Below are 23,198 nucleotides of genomic sequence, written 5' to 3'. Positions count from 1 at the left end.
TTGCCTGAAAAAGGTAGTGGTCTCTTCTGCAATCCCAGTGGAATGTTTGCTAGGGAATGGCCTGGAGTCCTCAGCTTGAGTGAGGAAGAACTCAAAACTGATGCAGCTATGCTGGGAATCCCTTAACTGGAGTGTGTGAAAACTAGAGCACAAAGTTGAGTACAGGGTGAAAAAGAAGTGCTGGAGCCTGGAATAATGGCCTAACCTTCCAAGAAAAAGGTCAGGATGACTAGGGGACCAGCTTCTGAGCAACAAAATAAACGAGACCTCTCTTCTCGGGAAGGAGTCTTACCCTCTGAGGGAACTGAGCCCATGGAGGTGGATCATTATCAGGTAGAGTTCTTAGGCTGAGGGGGACCCTCAAGGGAACAGCTGTGCCAGGGACAAAAGACTTGCCCCACTGTTGAAGGCCTGAGGAAGCAAGCAGCTGCACAGGAAAAGGGAGATGTCAGTGGTTCCCACTGGGTTTATTGGGAAGATGGACTCCTATACACTGAGGCCAGAGACCCCAAACCTGGTGCAACCAGGAGAGTCGTAGTGCCTCAGCAGTTTAGGGAATCTATCCTAACTTTGGCCCATGACATCCCCCTAGCTGGGCATCAGGGACAAACAAAACAAGGAATAGGCTTGACAGACATTTTTACTGGCCCAATATGTCTCAGAAGGTGAAGGGGTTTTGTAACTCCTGTGTCACCTGCCAAGCCAGTGGTACGGCAGGTGGCCACCCAAAGGCCCCCTCATTCCACTTCCTGTAGTGGGGGTTCCATTTGAAAGGGTTGGTGTGGACATTGTGGGTCCACCTGTGCCACCCGCAGCCTCAGGAAACCAATACATATTGATAGTACGGGATCATGCTACTAAGTATTGTGAAGCAAATCCCCTTAGGTCTACTACACCTCCTGCAGTAGCTAAGGTCCCGATTGGCATCTTTATCAGAGTGGGGTTTCTTAAGGAGGTGTAAACTTCAGGAGGAGTTTTCTGACCGAGGTAAAAACTTCATGTCAGCTTACCTAAAACACATGTGGAGTGAGTGTGCAGTGAGGTAGACATTTACTGCACCATACCATCCACAAACCAATGGACCTGTTGAAAGATTCAACAAGACATTGAAGGGCATGATCATGGGGCTCACTGAAAAACTCAAAAGGACATGGGATGACCTCTTGCCATGCTTGCTTTTCACCAGAGAGGGGCCTCAGAAGGGAGTAGGGTTTTCCTCACCTTTGAACTTCCGTTTGGCCACCCTGTTAGGGGACCACTTGCACTTGTGAAAGAAGGCTGGGAGAGACCCATCCATGAGCCTAAACAAGATGTGGTGGACTATGTACTTTACCTCCGCTCAAGGATGGCTGGGTACATGGAAAAGGCATCCAAAAACCATGAGGCCAGCCAACAGCTTCAGATGTTGTGGTATGACCAAAAGGCTGCACTGGTAGAATTTAAACCAAGGCAGAAGATATGGGTTCTAGAGCCTGTGGCTCACAGGGCACTCCAGAACAGATGGAGTGTCCCTTACCCTATCCTAGAAAAGAAGATTGAGTTCACCTACTTGGTAGACCTGCGCATTTACAGGACACCCAGAAGGGTGATCCATGTAACCGTCTAACCCTCTACTGTGACAGGGCAGATGTAACCATGCTGATGGTTACTGATGAGAAATAGGAAGCAGAGAGAACCTTTCCCTGACCCCCCCCCACATGACCCTAAAGATGGGTCAGTTGATGGAGTTGTCTATCCGGACACCTTCACTGCCCAAAAGCAGCTGACTGCAGGCAACGCCTGCAGCAGTTTGCTTGGCTCTTCTCTTTGACCCCCTGGACAGACCCACCTGTATACCCATGATATGGACCCATAGACAGTTTACCTGTCAAAACAAAAATCTACAGATAGTCTGACCAAGTCAAAGAGAGCATCAAAGTGGAAGTCCACAAGATGCTTTATTTAGGGGTTTCTGAACCCTCTGACAGTCCCTGGGCTAGCCCAGTGATCTTAGTCCCCAAACCTCATTCCAAGGATGGCAACAGAGAGATGATGTTTTGTGTAGATTACAGAGGTCTGAACTCTGTCACCATGACAGATGCTCACCCTACACCCAGAAGAGATGAGCTTATAGACCAATTGGATGCAGCTAAATTCCTCAGTACTTTTGAATTGACTGCAGGGTACTGGCAAATTAGAATGACACCTGCAGAAAAAGAAAATACAGCATTCTCTACACCTGATAGTCATTATCAGTTCACTGTTATGCCTTTTAGCTTAAAGAATGCCCCTGCCACCTTCCAAAGGTTGGTGAATCAAGTCCTTTCTGGTTCTGAGTCCTTTAGTGCAGCATATCTCAATGATATTGCTGTCTTTAACTCCTAATGGCAGGATAACCTGGTCCAACTGGAGACGGCTTTGTAGGTTCTGCAAACAATATGCCTCACTATTAAGGCATCAAAGTGCCAGACAGGGCAGGGCACTGTTATATACTTGGGTCACCTTGTCGGTGGAGACCAAGTGCAACCATTACAGCCCACGATGCAGACAATTCTGGACTGGGAAGATCCAACGACTCAGACTCAAGTCAGGGCATTCCTTGGCTTGACTGGTTCCTATAGGGGGTTTGTGAAGGGGTATGGATCCATTGTGACCATCCTCACAGAATTGACCTCAAAGAAAATACCCAAAGAAGTAAACTGGACTCTTGACTGTCAAAAGGCCTTTGACACCCTGAAGGAGGCAATCTCAACGCTCCAGATTATTCTAAGCAGTTCACTGTGCAGTCCTGTCCCAAACCAATGATGATGGCCATGATCAGCCTGTTGCTTTAATAAGCAGGCGGTTACTCCCCAGGGTGCAGCGTAGGAGTGCCATTGAGGAAAGCTTCTGCTGTGGTTTGGTCACTGAAAAAGCTGAGACCATACTATTTTGGCACTCACTTCACTGTTCAAACTGACCACAGATCTCTCACATGGCTGATGCAATTGAAAGGTGAGAACCCTAAACTTTTGAGGTGGTCCCTCTCCCTTCAAGGAATGGACTTTTCAGTGACTGCCCCTGCCAATGCAAATGGCCTCAAGAAGAAAGAAGGACTGCTAAGCTGACCTCCAGCAGAGAAGACTGAAGAAACCAACTAACTTGGCCCCAGCCCTACAGGTCTGTCTCCAGCTTCTGAAGCCCTGCTACAAGAAGGCAACGCATCGTGCAGGACCAGCGACCTCTTAAAATTCCCAAGAGGACTGCTTGCACCCCAGAAGACCAAGATCCCCGGTGGACAGCGGCCCTGTCCAGAAAGAAACTCCAGCAAGGGACTCCAGAACCACCCCACATCTGTGAGTCCTGCCCACTCTGCACCAGACGCCCATGGTTCGGGACCCGGTGGCCCAACCGACTAGAGCTGGTCCCCAGGCGATTCTGACCTAGTGTCCACCCGGAGTCGACCCTTCCTGTCCAACACGACAAGGCCTGCAGCCTAAATCCAGAGGACCCCACTGACCATGACAGAACTGGACAAAGATTCCCAATGCCCAAAGGTACACCCCTGCAGCTTCTGGCCTTGGGGAATCCAATCACCAATCCAGCGACATCCAGCAGGTGGCCCTCCTTGTCCAGCCTGTGGTTTTCCAGAACCGACCTCCTAAACCTAGCCTGCATCATCTATTGAAAGCACTGGGAGCCCAACTCTGTGTTTGCACCCTGCACCTGGCCGCCGCTGAAGGTGTGTTTGGTGCCGACCTGTGACCCCACCGGTGCTCACCTAAACTCCCAAGGTCTGCCCTCCAAAGACGCGGGTACTTACCTGCTACCAGGCCTGATTCCGAATGCCCCCCGTCTCCATAGGACTCTATTTTAAATCCTTTATTATCTTTGACCTCTGCACCTGGCCAGCCCCATGATGCTGTTGGTGGGTGTTTGGGGTTAACTTGAACCCCAACCTGTTAACATTCTAACCCCCGGAGACTGGAAGTGTAAGTCTTGTACTTACCTCAAAACTGTACTAACTATTCTCCTCCTTCCTCCCAACAGCCCTCCCCCAGAACAGTTTCTAAAAATTGCATAGTAAACTTTTAAAACAGAAATTGTATATTTTCTTGAAAACCATTTAACTTGCCAAATTGAAACAAAGTGGTGTTGACACATATGCTTGATACTTCCTTACTTCCAGACAAATCCGTTCTTCTAGTGGCAGGGAGCCACCTAAATATTCAATAAAAAAAGATGATGGAACCCTTCTTTCATGGATCACATCAGGCTGCCCACCCTAAGGGTGTGACTAGCCTGGCAGTGCAACACACCTACCTGCATAACTAATTTCCCACCTGTTCAGTTGTTAAATGGACCACAGGACAAGGGGTTGCCTCTCCCCGATCTGGGTGAAGCTGGAGTTGCATTTCAAAGACAACAGGGACTTCGAAGTTCCTACCCTTGGTATGCAGATTTATTAGCCCTCCTGCGTGAGGAGGTGATAACATCTTCCTCCAGAGTAGGCTTTGTTTCTGGCCTCTGAGAGCACAGGCTCTCACCTCTAGGGGGTCAGAAACACGTCTGTAGTGTCAGGCTGGTCGATACCATTCAGCCAACACACTAGAGGACTAGTAGACTTGTATTAGTCTGGGTTTGTTAAGACGAGGTGTTTGATATCAAACACTATAGGTTTCACTAAAACCATTATGTAGCTCGGTAAGTCGTAATACCAAATGCCCAGTACATACCTTAAGATAGCTTCCCTGTTCACTTCCATTATCTAGCATTTGAACTAGACATCATAGGGGCATATCTGCTCATTCAGATAGGCCCTCACATGTATTATAAAGCACCCTTCCTTAGGGCTCTTAAGGACTGCTGTAGGGGTGACTTACATACAATACATGCCGTGGCTTTGGCATGGCACACAATGAGTGTGCCATGTTGTGTTTTCACTTGTGGCTTGCACCATGACATACAGTCTGCGAAAGCAGGCTGTGTGCAATTTGTATGGGGTCCCTTAGGGTGGCACAATACATGCTACAGCCCCCAAGGATTCTCTTTAGTATCCATGCCCTAGGTACCAGAGGTACCATTTATGAAGGACTTACAAGGGTACTAAAGTCTTGGCAACTGTTCCCCAATTGAGTAGACTGTTGTTAGGGGGAAGAACACTGGCACTCAGAGTCGAAAACCAGCATCTAGCAGTTCAAATGGGGGCAAAAAGTGGGGGACAGCTGCAAAGAAGTCCAGTTCATACACTCATCTTGGCTTACGTCTTGTATGCCCATGATCTTGAAGTCTGGATGCTAGAAGTTGAACCTGCAGGACGCTTACTTTCATATTCCCATCCTGCAGTCTCTCAGGCATTACCTGCGGTTCACAGTGGGACCGAAGCATTTTCAGTCTCTGTGGTCCTGTTTGGCCTTACCAGTGCACTCCAGCTGTTCACGAAAGTGATGGCAGTGGTCTCAGCTCATCAGCAGAGGTTGGGAGTCCCGGTCTTCCCCTACCTCTAAGACTGGCTGCTAAAGACAGGCTCGTTCCCAGGTTCTTCTCATCCACTTCTAGACTACAGCAAACTTGTTCACATTGTTAGGGTTTACAGTAAATATGCCTAAGTCACACCTGGCTCCTTCACAGATGCTCTCTCATCAGAGACATTCTGGAAACTGTGCAGTTTCACTCAAATTCTTCAGGGCAGAGAGTCTGCTGGGGCCTCCTGTATCCTACCGGTAAGGCATGCTCAATGAGATCTCAGGTCCTAGTGGCAGCAATATCAAAAGGACCTCTCCCACATGTTCAGATTTCTGGGGAGACTGCACAGGACTTGCAGTGGTGGCTATGAGGCTGCGATTTGGTCAGGGGCAGACCCCTCTTCTTACTCCAGCCGGAGCAGACGGTTGGTGACAGATGCATCGCATCTGGGCTGTGGTGGCCATCTGGGAGAGGTGGATATCAGAGGACTCAGGTCTCCGGCAGAGGCTCACCTTGCATCTACCTACTGGAGTTACGAGTTGAAAGTCTTCCTGCCCTCCATTCAAGGAAGACTGGTTCAGGTATTCATAGATAACATTACTGATGTGACACTGCAGAAAGCAAGGGAGAGTGTGGACGAGGGTCCTATGCCTGGAGGCCCTACAACTGTGTGTGTGGCTGGAGCAACAGGGAATCTTCTGATGGTACAGCACTTGGCGGGATCTTTGAATGCCAGGGAGAATGAACTCAGCCACCATTGGCTAGTGGATCACAAATGGTGGTTGCATGCAGAGGTGTCGCAATGTCTTGTCTGTGAATTGGGAGAACTGGCTTTATCTGTTCACCACCACCTTGAAAACATGTCAGCGTTTTGGCTTCCAAAGTTTAGAGAGCAGCTCTGGCTCAAAGGCACACTCTGCATAAAGAAGAACTCATGACTCCTGTATGCCTTTCCTGCCCAGAATGCTGAAGAAGATCAAGAAAGTTGGGGTCCTAGTCATGATGGTGGCTCCAGATTGGTCAAGGAACATTTGGTATCCCAAACAACTGAGCATGAGTATCGGTCTTCCGATTATGCTGCCTCTTCAAGAGGACCTCCTGTCGCAACAGAATGGTATAGTTCTGCACCTGAGCCTCCACTCCCTCCACCTTCATTCTTGGATACTGAACACCAGCAGTTGAGCTCTCTTGGACTCCCTTCTGGAGTCATGGACATTATCTTGGTAGCCAGACAACCCACTACCAAATCTGTATAAGTCTACCAGTGGGACAAGTTTGTGCCTGGTGCATGACCAAACTGGACAGCCAAATTCAGTTCAAGTTGTCCGAGGTTTTATTGTTTTGCCTTTGGCCCAGCAAGGTCTTGCTGAAAGCGCAGTTCAGGTTTATCTGTAAGATAATTCAGCTTTTTTGCAATTACCAGATCAGCCTTCCTTGTTTAGGTCTCGAGTGGTGATGTGTTTTCTGCATGGGCTTCAACATTTGCCTCTTCCCTCGCCTTTGTCATACCCCAGAGGGACTTGAATTTAGTTTTTACTTGCCTTATGTATTTCCCATTTGAACCCAGGCACAGCTGTCCTCTGAGACTGCTTAACCTAAAAACGGTTTTCTTAGCGGCCATTTCATCAGATCAGACAATGAGTGAGCTTCATGCCCCCTCCATTACACCTCCTTATACTTCCTTTATACGGAAGATGGTTCACCGGACTTGTGCATCCTTCTTACGAAAGGTGGTGACGCATCTTACTGTTCTTCAAACTATCACCAAACCAACGTTCTTCGCTCCACATCATCACTCTAAGGAGGAGGAGTGTCTCCGATGCCTGGACCTCAAAAAGGTTCAGAGCTTCTATATTAATTGGACTGAATACCACAGAGTGGATGATTAGGTTATGTGGGGGTGACGAAAGGTAGAGCATTGTAGAAGAGGACCATCTCCCGCTAGATCGTGCTCTGCATTAAAATCGGCCACTCTTTGGCAAAGAAGTTGCCTCCTGAGGGCGTGTGGGCTCATTCGACCACAGCCAAGGCTGTAACTACTGCATTGGCATGCGGAGTGATTGTCCTAGACATTTGCCTGGCTGCGATGTGGGTGTTCCTCCATACATTCAATATGCACTACTGTCTGGGCAGCCAATTCTGGCATGACGGGCACTTTGATCATTTGGTCCTGCAGGACTTTTTGGCTTGAGCCAGTCCACAGACCCACCACCTGGAAAGTACGACAGTGGTATCTATTCAGAAGGTGAGGAATATGTGGCTAGAAGTCTTTCTCAGGAGAACAAGTTATTTGCCTTTGGGAACGTCTTTTCTGGTACAGACTAAAAAAAGAAAAGGTTCCACTTTAGGTACCCGCACACTGGGAAAGGCCAATCTGATTTTTGGCTCCACGACTGCAGGAGCGTATGCGTCACAAAAGTGCCTATATGGGCCAATGGATGAAGTCGTGTGGAGCAGATGGCACATCCTCCCAGTGCACAGTGTACTGTTTCAAAGATTTTCTGGATCCAGTCTGACTCTTGAGGCCCAGTGTGTGGTGGACACCTAATACGGGTTCCAGGCAATCCTCATTAGATAGTATTACATATAGTGTTACGGTATCTAGACAGCCAGGGCTCTCTAGGGTAGCTGTGGTGAGCAGCCAAGCCTTATCTAGAAGGCATGTGAAGCACTTGCAATACCATGGTGGTCACACACTAACTTACCACACATCAAAGGAACCACAGTGTTGCAAAAATAAAGATACTTTTTTTATAGGCACACCAAACTAGACTACCTCTATGGGTATGAACACACAGAATAGACACTAGTAAATACTCAGAATAAGCATAATTTAGCAAGGGCCCTACAGGAGGGGCCAAATCATATACTTAAAAAAAAATGAAATGCAAAAGGGTTTCCGCTACCAGAGTGTATGGAGTAGTTAGCCAAGGGCTGGGGAAGAGTGAAACCCCAAAGGGTAAGTACCTAGAAGATTCCCAACAGCCAGGTGCAGAGTGATAAGTTACCCGGCCGTCCCATAGGCTAACATGGAGATGTTGTGATTGGAGAAATGGAGACACAGGACCAGGCCGGCGGAACCCAAGGGTGGGTTCCGGGCGAGGGTGACCTGAAAAAGAAACACAGAGTCAGGTCCACGGAGTAGTGTCCAGGTGGGGCAGGGGGTAACGCCTCAGCCTTCTGAAGCTGAAGATCCGAGTCATCAGTGATGGATGGAGCCCAGCTGGGGGGTGGAGGGGTCCAGGAGCTGCAGAGGAGTCCCTAGAGTCACCTACAAACTGCCCCTCGATGGTTGCCGGTTTGTAGACGGGTCAGTGGTCACCAACAAGCACAGTCACATGCAAAGGAGCTGTTGGAGGTTTTGAAGAGCTGTTGGAAGGGTGTCTGGACTGACCATCAGGATGCAAAAGAGCCAGAAGAAGAAGTCCGAGCCGCCACAAACAATCCACTGGCAGCAGGCACAGTAAGTCGCAGTGAGGCCCAGTCAGCACACCTGAAGAGGAGTCCCACGTCTGTGGAGCTGCGGAGAGGGGACTATCCTAGCAGAATTAGAGTGCTGGGGCAGGGGCTACTTGGAGCCTGAAGATCCCTCGGAGCAGGCCTTAGTTGGCGCAACAGTTGCGGTGCACAGGGGTTCTTCCTATAAGCAAAGTCAAGGGCTCACCGTCTCCCATGTCGGACAGAAGGCAGAGAGGACCCAGGGGATCCTTCAGAACCACCACCTGTGTTGGAGAATCTTCGCAGATCCAAAGGACAGAAGATCCTACCAGCAGGACATCGTCAACGTGGGTGCCTGTGGATGCAGGGGAGTGACTCCATGGGAGATTCCTTCTTGCTTCTTGGTGCAGTCAAATTCTTGCCAATGACAGAGGATGCAGAGCCTTAAAGATGTTAGAAAATAATGGCAGGAGCCACAGAAACAATGTTGCCAAGAGAAGTCTGCAATCTTATCTGGTCCCTGTCTAGCCCAGCAGTGGTTCCAGAGGCCAGGGAGCTGAAGATGTCCTACAGAGAGTTCCTTGCAGTATCTTATAAGACGAATCTGGGGTCCCACCCTCAAAGGAATCCCTAAATAGCCCAAAAAGTGTGCTTGGTCACTCTCTGGGGTGACCACCTATCAGGAGGGGTCACTGATGTCAGCTATCTGGCCTACCAAGTCAGATGCTCCCAGAGGCCTCTGCACATCTTGGTTCCAAGATGGCAGAACTAACTGGACACCTAGAAGAGCTTTGGGCGCCACCCTATGGGTGAAGATGGACAGAGGAGTGGTCACTCCCCTTTCCTTTGTGTGTTTCGTGCCAGAGCAGGGACCAGAGGTCCCTGGACTGGTGCAAACCGGTTTATGCAAGCAGTCCGGTGGTGTGGGAAGCTACCCCTCCCCAGCACAGTAACACCTATTTCCAAAAGAGAAGAGGTTGCTTCCCTTTCCGACAGGAAATCCTTTGTTCTGCTGTGCCTTCCTCAAGATGGTCAAGTAGCAGGAGGCAGAATCGTGTCTGGAGGGCTGCAGCAGTGCGGGCTGCCTGCAGACCCTAAAAGGCTGGTAGGAGCACAACTGGGGAACCATCTAAGAAACTCGCCAAGGTGCATGGAATCATGCCACCAATATTGGAATCAGTATTGGGATATGATTCCGCCATGTTTGATATCAAACATGTCCAGGTTTGGAGTTACCATTATGTAGCTGAACCACAAGTAGTGACCAGTGGCGAGTATATAGATGAAATGGCTTACCCGCACTTATGAAGTCTAGGGAATTGGAATGGGAATTCACAGGGACACCTCTGCTCATGCAGGGGTGCCCACACACCCAGGGACCTGCACCCTGCCCTTTAGGCTAAAAGGGCCTACCATAGGGGTGACTAACAATGATCTGGTGTAGTGATCGGCAGTGAAAGGGTGCATGCACCTGTTCACACAGGCTGCAAATGGCAGGCCTGCAGACACAATTTGCAAGGACTCCCAAGGGTGGCATAATACATGCTGCATCCCATAGGGGACCTCTGGTGTACCAATGTCCTGGGTACCTAAGTACCATCTACCAGGAACTTACAGGGGTACACCAGTATGCTAATTGTGGGGTTTATTAAGTACAAAAACAACCAAATTTGAAGGAGAGAGCACAATCACTGGGGTCTTGATAAGCAGGAACCCAGTAAAAACAGTCTAAGCACACTGAAATCAGGCAAAAAGTGGGGGTAACCATGCCAAAAAGAAGGGACTTTCCAACATATGTGTCTTTATCGGAGTTAACGCCAAACACAGTATAGAAATGTATGGTGACATGCCCCTTGTACACTGGTAGGATAAGAATTTTTCTAAGAAAATTATTTTTTTTAAAGAAATACGGTCTCAAATAGATGAGATGAAGCTCCGGGGTGGGGGTCTGCAGGCACAAAAAGAAAAGAACTGACGGCAGCACGAATGAGTGGCGTCTACATATGACTTTCCACATCACTTTCGGAGTGGAACGATGTCACTGTGGAGATGCGTGATAACTCCTGCTGGCGTGCATTGGTACTGATGATTTTCTGGATCCCGTCTGATGTGTCAACCAGATGCACACCAGGGCTTTCTGGCCTTGGCACCTACAAGAATAGAAAAACTGTGGACAAAGAAAATGGAGGCATAATATGCCTTAGTGGTAAGTCAGAAGCTGCACTGGTCCAAAAGGAGGCTAAATTGAGTCCTCCAGTGAGTAATCAAGGCAGGACGAGGAACGGTATGAGTAGTTGTGCCAGAAATGTTGACAGAAACTAAAAGATGTAGAAAAGGTGATAAAAACAAGCTGTAAAGGTGTGGAAGTGTGGGATAGATTTTTCTATGGCGCTGGAGGTGGTGGTGTTTCAGGCTAAGGGCTGCCCCCTGAAACATCAAAAGATTTGGCAGAGATGGGCCGATTATCGCGGCTTGATCTTGGAGCTGGTCCATATACCTGAACTACTACTGGATACTGAGATTGGATACTATGGCCAGGGAGGACAGGGAGCCACTGAGTGATCTGGAACTACTATGGTATATGATATCTAATGCTGCATTGGGGTGGCAGGGAGGGAGCCAGGAGTTTTTGGTGCATTTGTTTGTATGTTATTGGGGTCTTATCCTTTAGAGTCCTCTACATATGCATGCCCCGTTTGTGTCTTTATTGCTCGTAAAAACCCTATAACATTTGTTATGAAAAACAAGCTGTGAACCAGAAAGGAGTAGTGCATAAAAAACGAGCGCTATAAAAAAAGAGAACACTTAGCTCGCCACAGAGAGAATGATCTTTTTATGGAAGTTACCACACATTTTTGAGGCTTTGGAGTTAGTGTGGCTGCATGTGTGCCCAGGATTCTATGTCAAGACCAGAGACGAGGATTATGCTGTGCCTTCCTTACGTTATCCACCAGCAGCCACTAAGGAACCACAATGGCCATAACAGCAAAATACTTCATTTCCCATGAGGCTTAGGGAAAGGAAGAAACAAAATCAACAACGGCCCATCCAGTCACGGTCCAGCATATTCCCTTCAGAACCCCTGTAGACCTTCTTTCCCCCATTTTTCTCTGCTGTTACAACAGTCGGCGGTTAAGTATTTTCCAATTTGCCTACTGTATTGACTTTGCCGTAGCTGCTGTATTTGTGTAAATGCCTTACTGCTATGCAGCAGTATGCGTAGCATGACTCCGTCGCTTACTCTGTGTAATTTTTTCCTCCCGTGTAGGGCAGCTGCAGGAACGCTCAGACGCTCCTTCGCGGCTGCAGCTCAGTTTCCTGGCGCTTGCTCAGGGATGGCGCATCTGTGAGGGGCACTCCGGCTCCTCTGCTGAACGGTCTTCCGACCGCGTGAAGGCACTGCGCTAATTAGCCTCACGCTCAGCGAGTCCTGTCTCCTGCTGTGGCCGGCATGCTCCGCTGTCATCCCAGCGAGAAGTTCGTCCGGCCATTATTTTCCCTGCGGGTGTACTCTGTTTTTGCCGCTTTTCCTTGGAGCTGCAGCCGGGAGCCAAAACGCACCTGTTGGGGTCCGTAATGACTTCCTCACCCCGCACAGCCCATATTAGCGGACGCCGTCCCGGGCGAGTTTCTCGATTCCCTTGTAGCTAGTGGGGTGTTTCTGGGTGTCCAGATCAAGATCTGAGTTTCCCTCACTACATATATCCATGGCCATAATATACCTGGGTTATACCCTCAACATGGAGGACAATGTAGCTTCCTATCTAAAGGAGGAAAGCAGAACTTACCGCCCCATAGATTACACATTTTGCGGAATAATGGATGCCACCATCCACAAAGCGGTATCGGTGCAGTAGTGCCTTACAGAAGAAACTCTTACGCATGGCGGCACCCTGCTAACAACCCCTCTCCATGAGGGAATCCCTACCTCTAGGGAAACCTACCCTACCACCCCTTGAGGGGAAAAGAAAACCTGCAGATAACCCTGGGGTTGATTTGGATGCCTTTGATAGACTATAAAGAGCTTATCACAGCCAATCTCAAGCTTGGCCCTGTATACCGAGGCAGCATCCTATGCCATGTGTCATTGGTTCTGGGAAATTAAATGACTCAGATCAAAGAGTCTGATGTACTTATTTTTATTTCTTCTTCAAAATCGTTAAGCTTGATATACTTACTGTATTTCTTCTTTAAAACAAAAGGATTACTAAAGACTTCTTTAGTTATTAATGTTTTGTTTCTTTCCTTTAGGACCTCTGGAACGACCCTGTTTCTTCCGTCGATGCCTTTGACAAAAAGAAACTCAAGGTAAGTTTCTGTGCTGGTTCTATTCCTTTTTTGGTGCTGTGGGTATGCTTCTGCTCAGTATGGATTCTTCTCAATTTTTAGGGTGGGGTTAATAGAAGAGTGCGAGTAAGAAAAGAATGGGAGAAGAGAAAAACAGGCATGCAAATAGCGAACACAGACAGAAAAAGTTCTCAGGGTATAGTAATTGTCTTTCTTTAAACCCACGTTCTTTTCCACATTCCACCCCATCCATACCTCTCGTCTTCCTCCCCGGTTTAGGAGTCTGGCACACACCCAGCTCAGCCACGCTCCTCCAGGAGAGTGGTGGGATATGAAGCTTTGTCAATGATAGGCGTCTTGGGACCTTTCCTCTGGGGATCCTCCTCTTTGGCTCTCTGGAGGTTTTCCACATCTCATCCAGGCTCTGCATATGTTTCCAACCTTCCAATTACTCTAGTCGACAACTCCTGCTCTTCTCCGTTTGTCCCTTGATCGTCCGAAACGCATCTTTCCTCCGTAATGTTTCGGGTTCCTTCTGTCTCCACTTATAACCCTGCCTTTTGTGTTTCATATCCACACAGTCCCACAAGTGTTTCTGCCCCATCCTGTCCTACCTGAGCTCTTATTTGTCAGCCCTGCAATATAATAAAGGTGTCATTTCCAGTCCCAGGGGAAATGAATTGATATGTTTAAGTCCCCGCTATCCTGACCACCCTGCCCTTCCTCTCCTCCAGATCCACTTGCAGACCACTACCCTAATTCTTCGAAGGAAGAAGGGGATCCTGACAGGCCTTGGCACTCCTACACCACTGCTGTCCCTAGTGAGAGCAATATCAAGGGGGGGGATGCAGTGCAGATCCTCAAGACGTCAGATCTGACCGATAGGACCCAAAGAACTCCTACATCTGCACTCAGTGGGCTTGAAACCTGCACCTAAAGTGGCCACCTACGTGGCTGGGGTCTTACGAAAACCAGTTGATAAAAAGGTTCGGGCGGAAATGCCCACGACCTTCCCTTGATGGCTAAGTAGCAACAAGGCCAGAAATTGACCCTCGGAAGGCCACCTTCTAAATAAGTACATCAGAGACCCTAAAAAAGGCAGAGACCACTGCAAGCGCTCATGCCAGGATACATTTCTGGATGTGGCCAGCGCCCTGTGCAAGATTTTGGAAATGGCTGAGGATGCCAAAGTGTCTGGCTCCGATTTCCCAGGAAGCCTTATCAGACTGGGCTCAGCAAGTTGTTATACTTTTGGGAGAAGCAAATTGCGCCATTTCCACTGAGTGTTGCTGCTCTCTTATAATTAGACCCCAAGTTGGGAGATCTGGTGACCTCAAAAGCCGGCCCCATCGCCAAAGGGAACCTTTTTGGGGACCCTTTTGTCACTGAGCTAGTGAAATCTGTAGCAACCTTTAACTCTCTCAAATCCAAGCATAGATCAAGAGAATTTTTAGCCCCTTTCCCTCCCCGCCACCCCCGTTCGGAGCTGGCCATGGCAGGGGGCATTTGGCTGGCTGCGCTTCATTACAAACCTCCCCTTAAGGTACCTCATGCCATGGACAATGGCAGGACTCCTCCTGATTCAGCTCCTTCTACCTTACCAGAGGCCAACCCCATCACCAGGGGTCCCGCAGAGCATCTAGGGGCAGGGGCTTTAATGCCTCTTATCAAGGTGAGTGAGCACACCCTGCAATAAGTACAATTAGGGGGCAGATTGAGAGAGTTTGTTTGCAGCTAGGAGGCACTTACTTTAGATGCATGAATCCTTCAATCTGTTCAAGGTTACCACATAGAGTTCTATGGTTCTCCTGGTCAGCCCCCCAAGACACACCCTCTCAGGCCACCCTTGTGGATTTGAAGGTGGATGACCTCCTCCTGGCGAAAGGCGTAATTGTTCCCACTCACATGCGTCCCACGGGATTCCCCAGAAACCTGTTCTTGGTCGACAAGAGGTACAAAGGCCAAGGCCTGTGATTACCCTTCAGGAATTCAATGACTAGCTTTTTTTGCCACTTCAAGATGGAGGAGATCCATTTTCTCCAGGACCTCTTGCAGATGATTGACTGGATGGTCCGCCTTGAACTGAAAGATGCTTATCTCACGGTCCTGATTTAACCTCCACATCACAGTTTTCTCCAGTTACTGTGGTGTCGTCAGAGGTCGAATTCACAATCCTCCCCTTTGGTTTCTCATTGGCTACATGGTGCTTCACAAAAATCTTGAAGCCTGTGATGGAACACTTTCAGGCCAGGTGTATCAGTCTCATTGTCTACCTTGACGACATCCCTCTGATGGGTCAATGTCCGTGAAAACTGACAGAACATCTGCAGATGATGGTAGACCTCCTGGAGTCTCTAGGCTTTGTCATCAACAAACACAAGTCAATACCATCAACAATCCACTCCCTAGTCTTCCTGGACTTCGTGGTGGATGCGGTCAACGCAACCCTCAGTTTTACCTCTCGAAAGCGGATGAAACACAAGTTCAGAAGGACATTGGACAATGTAGTAAACCTTACACATCACTGCGACACATCCTCCTCCATACAGGCTATATTCCAACGACCCTTGCAATTTCCAGGCTTTACAATGTCTGAAAGCCTTTCACCCCAGGAACAGTCTCACCTACACTTAGCAGGTTCCACTGTTGGAGGAGGTCAGGGAAGAACTGAGGTGGTGGATTTCGCACATGGAGGCCTGAAACGGCCAGGCCATCTTCGGATCTCAACCCGATCTAGTCGCTGATTCCAACGCCAGCGGCACTGGATGGGGAGCACGTTGTCAGGAGTTCTCATCTGGAGGAAAGTGCTCATTGGAGAAGAAGACGCTCCATATAAATTGCCTGGAGATTATGGCAGGGTCCTTCGCAATAAAATACTGGACCAAGGACCGGGATCCAATGCTGCATCCTTCTGAAAATGGACAATGTGGTGGCGTTCCGGTCTATCAGTCATCTCAGGGGGACGAGATCCAAAGCTCTCTCCGTCTTGGTCCAAACTTTTTGGCAATATTGCCTCGAGGATCAGATCTTGGTGATAGTGGAGCACCTCCACAGTCAGTCAGATCATGTAGCAGACTGGCAATCCCGCCATTGGTGAAACTTGAGTCTATGGAAATTGAATCCCCGGTGTAGGAGGCTGGCTCAGTATATGGTATATACCTATAGGTGAGGCACCCTGTACTGAGTCCAGGCAACCCTTAGTGATAGCGTAAGTGGTTCCAGATAACCAGAGCTCTCAAAGAGTAGCTGTGGAGAGCAGCTATGGCTTATCAGGGAGGGTGTAAAGCAATTGCAAATAACACATAGGTCAATCACAGATGTACACACAAGAATGAACCACACCAGTGTTAGAAAAATAATGTATGATTTATTACAACACAGGTACTAAACTAACTTTGGAATATCTCCTAAAAGGAGATTTCTACACACAAATATATATTCAGAAATACATAAGTAAAAGCATAAAATATCATGGGCCCCTATGGGGATGCCAAACCATATACAAAAAAAAAAGGGATGCAAAAGTCACAACTAACCAAGACTACCACCCAAGGACCTTAAGGTCTGGGGAAGCACTAAAACACCAAAGAGAAGTAGCTAGGATTCCCCAGGCGAGTTGTTACCCCGGGTCAGCTGTCTATAGGATAACATTGGGAAGTCACTGTAGAAAGCTGGCTCTGTAGGTACTATATCAAAATGAGATATAGTGTGCAGAGAGTCCAGGGGTTCCCCAAAGGCTTAACAGAGGCTAAGGTAGATAATACCAATGCTCTCTTTTGTGGTATGGTTGAGCAGTTAGGCTTATCAGAGAGTAGTGCAAACAAAGCATTTGTTGTATACACACAGTCATTTGAGTGTGTTTTGTTTATTGGCTAACTCCAGGCCAAGTGTCTTTATGTAGCAAAAATATATTTTGTTACTTTATTTCTAGAAATACAAGATTCAAGTTGCAGGTATGTACATTTCTAAGTAAGTATCCGACATATGTATCAATACCACATTGTTTCAGTTTGTCAAGTTAAATGGTTTTCAAGAAAATAGCAGATATATTTTTTTAAAGTCAACAGTGCAATTTTCAGAAACCGTTCTCAGTGGGGGGAGGAGGGGTTAGTACAGTTTTGAAATAAGTACAAGACTTACAGGTCCAGTGTCCAGGGGATAGAATGTCCACAGGTTGGGGCTCAAGTTAACCCCAAAAGCCCACAACCAGCAACACGGTGCCGGCCGGTTGCAGAGGTCAAAGTTGATGTAGATTTTAAAATGGGCTCCTATGGAGATTGGGGGCATTCGGAATCAGACCTGTTTGAAGGTAAGTACCCGTGTCTTCGGAGCGCAGAAGTGGGGGGTTTAAGTGATAACCAGCAGGGCCACAGGTCAGCACCAAATACACACCCTCAGCAGCACAGGGGTGGCCAGGTGCAGGGTGCAAAGACAGTGTTGGGCTCCCAATGTTTTTCAATAGGGGAACCCCCGGTGTCACAAAGATGCTACAGGCTAGGTTCAGGGGGTCGATTCCGGAAAACCACAGGCTGGACAAGGAGGAGGGCCACATGCTGAATGTTGCTGGACTGGTGGTTGGATCCCCCAAGGCCAGAGGGCTGTGGAGGCAGAGGTACCTTTGAGCCTCGGGTATCTTTGTATGGTTCTCTTGCAGTCTGGGGGGCCTCCGGATTTAGACTGCAGGCATCGTCATGTTGGACAGGAGGGGTCAACCCAGGTTGGACACTAGGTCAAAATTGCATGGGGTCCAGCTCTAGTCTGTTGCGCCACCTGGACATGGGCTGTGGGCATTGGGTGCAGAGTAGGCAGGACTAGCGGATCCGGGCGGTTCTGTTTCTTTCTGTTGTGGTGCCCTTCAAGGGAGATTCCTTCTTATTGTCCTAAGTGCAGGCAGAGTCCTTATGACTCTGGAGGATGCACTGCCACGGAAATTGCAGTCCTAGCTATGCACAGGGACGAAGTTTCAGTAGGAGCCCTCCTACTAGGTGCAGTCTTGTCTTGGTTCCCAGCAAAGTCTAGTAGTGATTCCAGTGTTCAGGTCACACAAGTTTCTTGCAGAAGAGTCTTCCAGTTGAATCTTGTAGAAGAATCTTCCAGACCACTCTTGTAGACGAATCTGGGGTCCCCCCCTCAGGGGAGCCCTTAAGTAACCCAGGAAGGGGGTTAGACAGCTTCTGCAGTGACCCACCTATCAGGGGAAGGTAAGGGAGGCTACTCATCTGGACTAACCAGTCAGATGCTCATCTTGTTTCTAAGCTGGCAGAATCAAGTGCCCACCTGGCAGAGCTCTGTGCATCTTCCTAGGGGAGGAGCTGGAATGTCACTCTCCTGTCCTTTGTGTGGTTCTGCACCAGAGCGGGAGCCAGTGGTTCCTGCACTGGAGTAAACTGGTTTATGCAAGGAGGACACAAAATGTGCCCTTCAAAGCAGTCTGGTGGCACTCAGGAGCACCCCCACCCTAGCATAGACACACCTATTTCTAAAGGAGAGGTGGTAACACCTCTCCTCTACTGGAAATTCTTTGTTTTGCCTTCCCCTGCCCGAGATAAGCTCAGCAGCAGGAGGGCGAAACAGTGTCTGGGGTCGGTGGCACCACTGGTGTGCACACAGATCCTGCAATACTGCACAGGCAAATTGAGTCTGGGGTTTGTAGTAGCATCGCTGCTAATGCAAGGCTGCCCTCACTCTTATAACCATGCACTCAGCCCTTGGGCTGAAGGGCCTACGTTAGGGGTGTCTTACAAGGTCACAGTGCATTGACCATGATATAAGGTGAACCTTGTATCTGGAGTGAAAGGTGTATGCACAATTACACCCAGGCTGCAAAGGCTGGCCTGTAATCACAGTTTGCATGGTCTCCCATGGGTGGCATAATACATGCTGCAGCCCATGAGGGACCAATGGTTTATCAATACCCCGGGTACCTAAGTACCATATACTAGTGACGTTCAGGGGCATACCAGTATGCCAATTGTGGGGAGTAAAAGTTGCTTACCAACTAAGTTTAGGGAAGAGAACACCAACACTGGGGTCTTGGTTAGCAGGATCCCAGCGTACTACAGTCAAAACACACTGAAATCAGGCACAAATTGAGGGTACTTATGTCAGAAAGATCCTACTTTCCTACACCGAGTGCTCTGAGGAATCCAGACTCTTTGGGATCTTTTCAGTGTGGACCTTTTCACCTCCTGCCTGGACCACCAGATGGCCAGATACTTCAGCTGGAGGCCGAGCCCCAATGCAGCAGTGACAAATGCATTCTTACAGAACTGGTGGAACGAGGAAGAACATGCGTTCTGCCCATTCACCATGACTCTCCACCAAAGTTCCACAACAGCAAGCAGACATGGTGGTGACTTCACCAAAATGGAGGTCTCAAGTATGGTTTCCAGTTCTGATGGAACTTTTCTGGGATTCTCCAGTCCATCTACCCCTATTTCCAATCCTCCTTAGGGACCCCCTGGACAACCCTCACAAGCTAGTGTTGGACGGTTTTCTGAATCTCATGGCGTGGAGGATTACAGGGAACGTTGGAAAGTCCCAGGGCTTTCAAGACAAGCTGCGGATTTGCTCTCCAAGGCATGGGCAGACAGAACCATCAAGTGGTACCGATCAGCTTGGACTGGATGGCTGGGTTGGTGCTGTCACCCACATCTGGGTCCTGTGAGGGCTGACATTCTCCATATCTTGAATTTTCTTGCCACTCCGGCAGAAGAGTTGGCCTAGAGGTCGATTAGTACTTTCCAGTCAGGGATTTCCACTGGTCATGTCCAGGTTGCTGATCATCCTGTGGGGCAGCATCCTTTGGTACGCAAACTCCTCTGGGGGATCTGGTAGCCCACTCCCTGGAACCTAGGTACTAAACTCTGTGGGATGTCAATGCATTTTTTATTTGTTCCCCTCTTGGCCTTCGAATAAGTATCCTCCCCGTAAACAAATGCCTGCAAAACTGGATACCTTGTTATGCCTCTGACCATGCAGAGGGGTTTCAGATGTCAGGCTCCTCAACATACCAGGTAGAGTATTCATCCATGATGGGGTTACCTCCCATATTTCAAGAAGAACTAAACGCAATTCTCAAGTGGTTTCATATCCTACCTTCCCGGAAGTTCCCAAGTTCTGTGTGGTGCGGGCCATTAAGATTTGTGAGTCCATGACCGAAGACATTTGCCCTTCAGGGGAAGGTCAACTCCTCATTGCCAATAAGGCTGTTTCTTCCCCCACCGCTGCTAGATGGGAAGATGGGTCATGCAGGAAGCAAGGTTGACACTTGCAGGTTTGGGGCAACCTCAGTGCGCAGGGCTATAGCCTCCAAAGCTTTTACACTGCAGCACGCCTGGAAGACATTTTTAATGAAGCAGTCTGGTCTTCTGGCTCCACCTATAAAAGGATTTATTTTAAACCAATCCCTAAGATTGTGTCACTGGTGGTGGAGAGGCTCTGAGCTAGTATAATCCTCGTTTCAGATCCCGACACAAAATGAAACATTTCCTAGATATCGTAAAAGAAGGTTTAATTTCTATTAAGGACACGGAAGCAAGGATTATCCCCACCCTAACCCGCCCAGTCTGGATAGCCTTGCTTGATTACCAGCTATGTTAGATGTAAGTAGAATCTCAGCTGTTTGTTACAATCGATTATGTTTTGTTTATGCTTGTGAAAGCTTGTATTTAAAGCAACCAAATGTTTCCCTTGTGCCAGATTGCAAGAATACAAAACAATGAATGTGTAGTTTGCATGGAGATGGGGTTGTACAGTGTACTTGTTCTAACCCCCCGTGGAGTTCACAAAATATTTATGGCACCCATTGTTATCCACTGGCCACAATAACCACCCACCAGGACGTGAAAGTGAAACACTAAACGTGCCATTTTGGACCCATTCATCAAGCTGATCTTTAGTTGCATTTATATATTTTGCCCTTTGTAAAACTTTGTAGGGGCAGGAATAGTGGGCGCATTCAAATCCTTAATTTTTGCTAAGCCTAAACAGCTTGTCTGCTGTACAGTTTCATGAAAAATATAATTTGAACAGGTATCAGGCATGCTCTAAACAAAGCTTCCTTTCCCCTTATTTGCCAATTTTTTGTTTCCCATACACTTTTTAAGTCAATCCACTTTAACCAATATTCGTAGCCTTCTGTAGCCAACCGGGAAACAAAGGAATCTGAATAAATGAATTTTGTATCTTTCAGCAATATGTGCACATTTTCCATTAATGGCAATTTGAAATGATATGACTCAGCATTTTTAACATTGTGCCCAGAAAAATCTGCACATTTTTCAGAATATGTTTTAGAACTTCCTTGTGGAAGAGTTGGACAATGTTCCCATTGTGTGTGATTAAAGATAGTTTTTGGGGTATTTGCTCTGTGAATGAAATGGTGTCCATAATAATTATAGCAAAACATTTCTCCATAATTTTCTTTGGATTGATAAACATCCTCCCTTTCAAATACAGTAAAATACTGCAACTCAGTCATCATAGAATCAATTGTTTTCACATCCCAGTCATCAGAAACAACTCTGGGTATTATTACATCATTCATAGAAAGTTTAAACAAGTATGGTATTTGAATGGCCTCCGTTGGGCTGTATATATCATATGTGACTTTATCCCAAACAATCCCATCAGGAATTGGTATAGCAGAAATGTTCACAAAGGACAAGTCTCTGCGGACTTAGTGAGAAGAAAAATGGAGTTTCAGGACCTCATCCACCAGTTCAACTGTTGATCGTTCAGGAAGGTAATAACCATGTATTAATAGAAAGAAAGTAACAACAAAGCCAATCCAAAGAAGGAAAGCTAATACAGTCAAGGAAAGCCATAGCTAGTTCCATGGGAAAATAAAATAATTTGTTTTAAGTCAATTTATCAGCTTATGTGTTCTTGGCAGTTCAAAATGAGTCAAAAAAGGTGTCAGTGATGTCAGCAATGTATCCAGAAGCAGTTCATGCAAAAAGTGGAGCCGTATTTGAAGAAGGACGACTGGTAGAAGTCTCTCACGGTGGTTCACAATAAATGACGCCAAAGTTTGTTTAGAAGTCGAGTCAAATCGATCAGCAATTTCTGTGTTGCTTGTTGAAATAGATGTTAGTGGAACTAATGCAAGATCACTTTCCACCCTCACAAGCTTGGAGAGGTGTCCGCGTTGCTGCTCATAACGTGTAGAGGGACATCCTGACCAGTAGTGAGAGGGATTCGGGTACTACTGGTTGTTCTTCTTGGTCTGCTGTGCAGGATTGGCCACATGGTGTAACTTGACATAATCGATGGAGACAAAACGGTTTTCTTTAAAACCAGGCAACGGTGGTAGAATAACAGTTCTGGTACTGTGTATCCCCAGTGCACGATAAGAAGGACATAACTCCTTTTTCACACCAACTTTTTCATGTACTAGATCCACAACCTTTGGAATCCAGCCTGTAGATGTTATTGGTACATCCTTAGTTCCTAAGGATGCAGCACTGCCAGAAGCGTTGTTACTGCAAGACATGGACATGTTCATTTATGTCAAAAGGAATTTCTGCAGCCCCCACGCCAGGACCATCAAGATCTGGAACATACATTTGAGTTCCAAACAGGCAGTCGTATGAAGTACGACCCCCAGGGAACTTCTAGGCAGATTATTAAGTGCTCTCTGGACTCCACACAGGTGATTAAGCCATCTATGGCCCGTACCTAGTACTCTGGCTGTTAAGGATTGCTTTAAATCTCAGTTTCATCACCCCACAACACTATTTCCCTTGGGATGAATTGGAGAAAAGTAATGGAGTTGGACCCTTAACGAACCCATGGTGTCCCTGAATGCCCTTGAGGCAAAAGCAGGGCCCTGTTCCAAGTGGAAAGCTGCAACTTCATTTATTCCGATAAAGACTTGCAAATCTTTAATAACAGGCCAAGCGTTGTGGCCACACCCATAGAAATGAGGAGCAGGAGCCCACAGCAACTAAGATGTATTTGTATGCACTGTCAGGAGTCAGGGGACCACAATGGTCCAACTACACACATTGTAATGGTTTGCTAGAAATTAGAAGGGGTGTCTGCGG

At 47.7% G+C, this 23,198-nt stretch overlaps 1 protein-coding gene and 1 long non-coding RNA gene across 4 annotated transcripts in view; one reads left to right on the top strand and one right to left on the bottom strand.

The window, feature by feature from the left end:
• The window catches only part of LLGL2 (LLGL scribble cell polarity complex component 2), a 624,825-nt gene that overhangs the window by 296,534 nt on the left and 305,093 nt on the right, over window positions 1-23,198 (bottom strand). The window lies entirely within an intron of this gene.
• The window catches only part of LOC138246013 (uncharacterized), a 30,467-nt gene continuing 19,146 nt past the window's right edge, over window positions 11,878-23,198 (top strand). The window contains exons 1-2 of the long non-coding RNA XR_011194206.1: window positions 11,878-11,993; window positions 13,114-13,170. This is a non-coding gene — a long non-coding RNA (uncharacterized lncRNA). The remainder of the gene's footprint in view (window positions 11,994-13,113; window positions 13,171-23,198) is intronic.

The sequence above is a fragment of the Pleurodeles waltl genome, chromosome 7 (genome assembly GCF_031143425.1).
Source record: "Pleurodeles waltl isolate 20211129_DDA chromosome 7, aPleWal1.hap1.20221129, whole genome shotgun sequence".
NCBI classification, from domain to species: domain Eukaryota; kingdom Metazoa; phylum Chordata; class Amphibia; order Caudata; family Salamandridae; genus Pleurodeles; species Pleurodeles waltl.
Note: the sequence above shows the minus strand (reverse complement) of the source record. Positions and strands in the feature narration are given on the sequence as shown.